The sequence below is a fragment of the Pan paniscus genome, chromosome 5, assembly GCF_029289425.2.
Source record: "Pan paniscus chromosome 5, NHGRI_mPanPan1-v2.0_pri, whole genome shotgun sequence".
NCBI lineage: Eukaryota > Metazoa > Chordata > Mammalia > Primates > Hominidae > Pan > Pan paniscus.
In genome coordinates, this window is record NC_073254.2 from 72,507,431 (window position 1) to 72,513,430 (window position 6,000).

The 6,000-nt window shown below is 43.4% G+C and overlaps 1 long non-coding RNA gene and 1 other non-coding gene across 3 annotated transcripts in view; both read right to left on the reverse strand.

Moving 5' to 3' along the window:
* LOC129397970 (uncharacterized) overlaps positions 1 to 4,899 on the reverse strand; it is a 41,740-nt gene extending 36,841 nt beyond the window's left edge. Inside the window, exons 1-2 of one of the 2 annotated variants that reach the window (XR_010112289.1) lie at positions 3,586 to 4,899; positions 1,026 to 1,218 (exon numbers count right to left, since the gene is read on the reverse strand). This is a non-coding gene — a long non-coding RNA (uncharacterized LOC129397970). Of the gene's footprint in view, positions 1 to 1,025; positions 1,219 to 2,889 lie in introns of both variants that reach the window. The other variant, XR_010112290.1, reaches the window with a different exon arrangement.
* Positions 1,744 to 1,817, reverse strand: TRNAI-AAU (transfer RNA isoleucine (anticodon AAU)). The gene has a single exon. It is a non-coding gene; the product is annotated as a tRNA-Ile (tRNA).
* Positions 4,900 to 6,000: the final 1,101 nt, after the last annotated feature.

Sequence of the window (6,000 nt, forward strand, 5' to 3'; positions counted from 1 at the left end):
TTTACTACATTATTTTGTACAACTCAATTTTTGCCTAGAAAATCACACCTTACTTTGCATCCCTATGGTGTTCCTCCACCATCTATTTTATTTTTTTAAGCGTTATTTCATTTTTATGTTCACAGAAGCTTGTTGCTACAACTAAATGAGCAAAACAGCCAGTAGCAACAGAAATGCGTTACTATCTCTCCTCAGACCTTGAAAGCATTTTCCTTAAAGGTGAACAATATTCCACATACAAGGAGGTTTTCAGCACTATGTGCTAGAAATTATACTGAATGTTTCTTAATTTTTACGTAAGTCGGTCAATATAGTTTTTCAGCTTCCCCAAGTATTATTACCCCAGTGTTATAAATGACACTGAAGTAAAGGGCATATCACTCTCTTTACTCTGTGTAGGTGCGTCTGCTTACAGCTAAGGATTTCCTAAATTATAGTTTTGTAAACATTAGTTCTAAATCATTGTGATCACTTGAATTTTGAAAATGTCAAAACCAATCACATTAATGTAATAGAAAATAGAGGTTTGAGGTGCATTGGCTCACTGTTTTATGGACTATGGATCAGTGGAGTAGAAATTCCCATCGCGGAAGAGGGTTCATTCCTGTCTCTCAGCCTCAGCAAAGTTAAACATTTCAGACCTTGCCTGACTTTGGATCTATTGCGCATGCTCTGTCGTTTACCACTATCCAGTCCTGGGGGCATATAGAGCCACTCAGAGCCTTAGAGGTGCGTTCAGTGAAATGGAGCCAATCACCATATAGTGTAGCCTATTGTTCGTCTGACCAAAATGCACTATGTTGCGACAGCATGGATTCTACAGACCCGTGAAGCCCATTTGGACCACAAGACACTCTTTCCATCATGCCTGCACACCTATCCTTCACTGTTCATTGGCTCATGCAGACTTTTGAAAGTATTTAGCAGTAAGCATCCTACCCCCAAGAAGCTTATGATCTCATGGAGAAGATGGCCAAGCAACAGACAATCCCAACATGGTGAATGCCGCTAAAACAAATGCGTACCTGGATCTCCGTGAGTGCTAGGAGGAAAGCAACCCAAACTCAGAAAAGTAGGAGAGGTGTCAGGGAAGACATTTTCCAGAAGATGGTTTCGTGTCTAACAAAGCCGTGAGACGAGCAAAGAGGAGGCGAAAGGCTCAGCGTTCTATGGGGACATTTCCTTAAGTCCAGTATCTCTAGAGTTGAGTGAGGGAAGCTAAAAGAGAGGAAATAGAAATGAAAAATGGGAGTTCTTGAGAGGCTTTACTTACCCTGCACAAGCCAAGGACAGGTCTGCGGGAAGTAAGCAGATGCACAGTTAGGAAAGCCCATATCAGGAGTTAGTCACGACAGAGAAAGATTTGTACACTTTGGAAATCGTAAAAGGATGAAAAGCCCAGGTCCTTATTTCCGTCTGTTTTTCACGTTCCTCCCGGATTTCAATTTCTTTCTGGAATCTTAGCTCTCTTCGTCATCTTGCTCTTGCAGGAACACTGAACTGCAAACGCAACCGTACGATTCAGCGAACTATGTCCCATCAAGATTACTGGGTACAAATACATTTACTTTCGTGTTCTCTTGTGACTGTCTGTATCACTGCACACAGTGGTTACTGTGAAACAAGCATTAAAAGTCTGTGTAGATTACTGAATACATATACATTTCTTTTCTTGTTCTCCCGTGACTTTTGATATCACTGCACACAACTGTTACTGTAAGATGAACATTAAAAGGTCACGTGTGGCCGGTACGGGGATCGAACCCGCGGCCTTGGCGTTATTAGCACCACGCTCTAACCAACTGAGCTAACCGGCCCCACTTTTTAAAACTCACCCTAAATCTCTTGAGAAGTTTAAAGGCGAACGTTATTCCAATCACCAAAGAAACTTTTCTGAACTTCTCGGAACTGGAAAGAACCTGCGATCTTTGCTAACTTGTTTACGATCCTCGGCAAATTTCTCCGAACCCTGACATTTCAATTAAAATACAATTCTGAGGAAGGAAAGTTCAAATGTCACCTGCTTCAGTGTTTCATGACAAGGGGTTTCAGTGACCACCCTTTTAAACGCAACGCCATCACCTTCCGCCGGTACTTTGGCCTGCCCTTCTCACTCCTTTCTACTTTGCTTCCGTAGCTTCTGAGCAACCCGTGAAGAAATTGACGGAAAACGGAAGGAATTACCGCCAGTTTCTTTCCACGGGCCGTCAAGGCCAATATAAGTCCCCACCCATGCTCCCCTGCTCGTAACTTCCAGCACGATTCCCACTGTATTCGCCCATGTTTCCCAAAAGTGAGTATTTGATCCCTACCCCACCCCATTTTTAGAAAACTCAGGAAAACGCTCTCGTATTTCTATCTGAAAAGGACACTTTAGAGAAATACGTTCCATTACAGTCTTTGTGTTCGCATTGTATTCCTTCTCGATGAAACAGGTATAAGTCCATTGGTATTTTACGCACGACAAGACAACTTTGAAGCCCGACTCATGACCTTTAGATTAAGAAACACTCTCCGGGAGCTCTGCTGATCGCTGGGTCTTACGAGGTTGATGCCTTCTGTCCCAAAGAGAACTATTTCCCTGCGTGTTTCCGCCTGGCTGCCCACTTCTCCAGTAGAGAAACAGCTGTTCCTCGGGATTCATTTTTGGAAGTTCTTTGGGTCCTGGGTAATGGGGCCGCATCCTGCAGCGTCGACAAGGTGGTTGAATACGCAGGAACACCCACAGTACCCAGGGACTAATAAATAGCTCAATAGATACGTTTCGAATAATTAAATAAAAGAAGTCTCAACCAACCCCCTTGCCGTATTACAGGTGGTCCAGCTCTCTGCCTAGACTATTGTGCTAATGTCCTGTTCCTTCTCCCGGCTTTTGAACTAGATTCTCACCTCTCTCCAATCCATCTTTCGCAGGGCTGGCCTGTCTTTCCGCCTCAATTCTGAAATTCTATCCATTGCCGCCTCTGTGCAAACCGACTCTGGTTAATACTTCAGTCGGTATGGCTCCCCTCTTCCGCACTTTGCACTGCGAGAAATGCCCTTCCTTGAGGCAGCTGGAGGCCTTCTCCTCCTGAGAGCTTAATTTTGGACACAGCCTTGAGTAGAGGCGAAAAGGAAAGAAGGCTGGGAGAAAATCGGGGAAAAACACACACCTTTGGTCTGGTTTGAAAGCTGGCGCCCGAAAAGGAACAAGAAAAAAAACACGCTTCGGAAGTGTCTGAGATTGCTGCGGCCATAAAGCAGAGCACTAACCGTGGTACTGATACGGGAGGGGAGCAAGACTCCACCCCCGGGCCTGTGCCCATGGACCTAGGTGAGGAGGAGCACTTCTTCCTCCGCGCCCAAATGTTGCGTTTCCCAAGACCACCCTGGCCCGCCACGCCCCCATCCTGTGCCTATAAAAACCCCCGAGACCCTAGCGGGCACAGACACAAGCGGTTGGACATGAAGAGGAACACACCGGCCGGAGAACACAGAACACCCACCCTCTCTTTTAGTCACCCTGGAGGCCTCCGAGAAGGCGGTTTCAGTGATCCGTGAAGAGACCCTGAGTCTTTTACATACCGGAGAATGACAAGAGAGTACCTGGGCGACGTAACTTTCTGGGTTTTCCGGAGATGCGGTTTTCTACACGCCAGGGGCCAAGCCTGAGAAATAGGTGGACGGCAAGGACAGGAGCTCTCTCCGCGCCACAAACGCCCCTGCTCATACCTGGGTTCCTTGATTTTCCTGCCTATATAACCGAGCCACCCATGGCCGGGCTCCGAGCTCTCATTCTGCGGACTGGGACAAAGGGGTTAACTGTGATGCGCTTTGTATAATCCCAGGATTCTGCACTTGCCCAAGGGCGAGGTGCAAATCCAAAATCACGCACAACTGAACGCCGAGATCAGCTGAGTCCTGAGTGCCTCACGACACAAAATCCGTATGATTTTTAAAAGCGCTGTATTTGTGCTGACAATGCATGTCAGATCCCATCTGTCTTTAGCTCAATGTGTGACGTTAGACACGTCGTTTTGCTCCTCAACTTTCTTATTTGGAAAAAAAAAAAAAACAAAAAAAACGAGTGTTCTAGATTTGCAGAGGGCCTTTTCAGAGCTAAGTTCCAGTAGCTATACTGTAAGTTGAACTCGGGCAGTGCTGTTGGTGAGGAAAGAGGGCAAATTGAGAAATGAACAAACACAGAAGTTGCAAAAGCCCTGTGACTTACAGCACAGGACGAGTCTACAAACCCTGCCATGCCACACTAAGCTCAAATTGTTTTAACACCAGCTTACTCAGACCCGAAGATCCAAGGTAAGACCAAAGCCAAACGGATCCATGTTCCAGCAGCTAAGTTCCACTGAATAAACCTATGATTCGCCTAGTTTAGAAATTGTCTAGTCCCTCCTGAGAAGGACCTTACTAACTTTTCCCCTAAAAGTGTTCTATGAATAGCTCCAGTCCCCAGACCCTTTAAATTCTGGTCTCTGACTCACCTTTGTTTTAGGCAGTACTGGGACTTCACAGAGGTACGGCTCTTTGCTCAGCAAGTTTAATAAATCCAAGGTAGTAGAATCAATTTGTTTTCTTGGTCGTCTTGTTTTGAGGGAGTGGGTCTTCTAAATGTTGGTTCTGATCCCTGCCTATGGATATTTATGAATAAATAGATATTGGCACTCCATCATTATGTGGAGCTACAAGTGTTAAATTTAGCTATCTAATTACCTCTAAAATAACCACTCAATTCAACAATCTGAAACTTATCTAATTAGTTCCACATCCTGGAATGAAGGGATTTAATAGGTAATAACAGGTCTCAGTCTCTAATGGAGACATAATCACACAGACACCAGATGAAAGATGAGTAAAGTGGAAAGCAATAGGTAGAACAATAATTTGCTTTATGCTATGATTTTTGGAGTGAAGCAAGAAAATTAATCAAGGAAACAAAGAAGAAATCCAAGACGTAGTAGTGTTGGATTTGCATTTTTGTCATATGACACTACTTCTATTTTACAGGATTCACTTGGTCTCCATCTGACCTCCTCAGAGTAGACTGCTCTTTCCCAATCACTCCTGCAGTTACCCTAGGAGATGTGTGATCCTAAAGTAAGGGGGAGTTTTAAATTTACTTCTAAGTACACCTGCATGATGCCATTAGTCAGGGCAGGGTAGCTGAACAAACTCAGCTCTGAATCCTTTAAGCAGAGGTAATAATTACTGACACTATTTAATCGGATTCTGAACATGATGTGTCACTTTTCCTTTTGCGTCTGAAGTGACACCAGCCATTTTCACAGTTTCTTCCACCAGGAGGTCCTGGGAGAAAAGTGATAAAGGTAGATTCAAGAATGGTTAGTTTGATAAGAGAAATATAAAGGCAAATATCTTTTTCACTCAGTTCACCTTGGTTCTAAGAGTGGGTTTATATAAAGAAATGGAACATGCTTCTGCTAATTAATATTCAGGCAGAAAAAGTCATGAATTCCACTACAAACCCATGTCCCTTCTTCCGAAGACATGAGAAATTGATGAGGGTATTCTTTCTTCTGTCGGTAAAACAAAGTCTGGATATAGATTGCAATATTAGCAGTGCCATAGTGCAGAATTTCTCATAATTAACACTTTTCACTTGAATACCTAAGAAAATAGAATTGGAATGTAAAGTTAATAAATTAATCATGTTATAAACAATATGAACATAGAAGCAAAAATTGCATGGTCTTTGGCATGCAGTCTTTGATTTGGGGAATGCATTCTTTTCTATTGCTATCAGGAAGGAGGAACAGAAATAGTTCATATTCACATGGAATAGACAAAAGTATGCATTTATGTTCCTACTCCAGAGATATATCAAGTCCCCCAATTTTTCCTAATCTAGTCCAAAGAGAATTGAACTGTCTGGACCAACAGCAAAACATTTGTACACTGTATTGATAGTATCATTTAAATCTTCAATGAGCAAGAAATGTCAAGTAAGTTATAGATTTTGTTAAGCCCTGCATGCTCCAGAGGGTG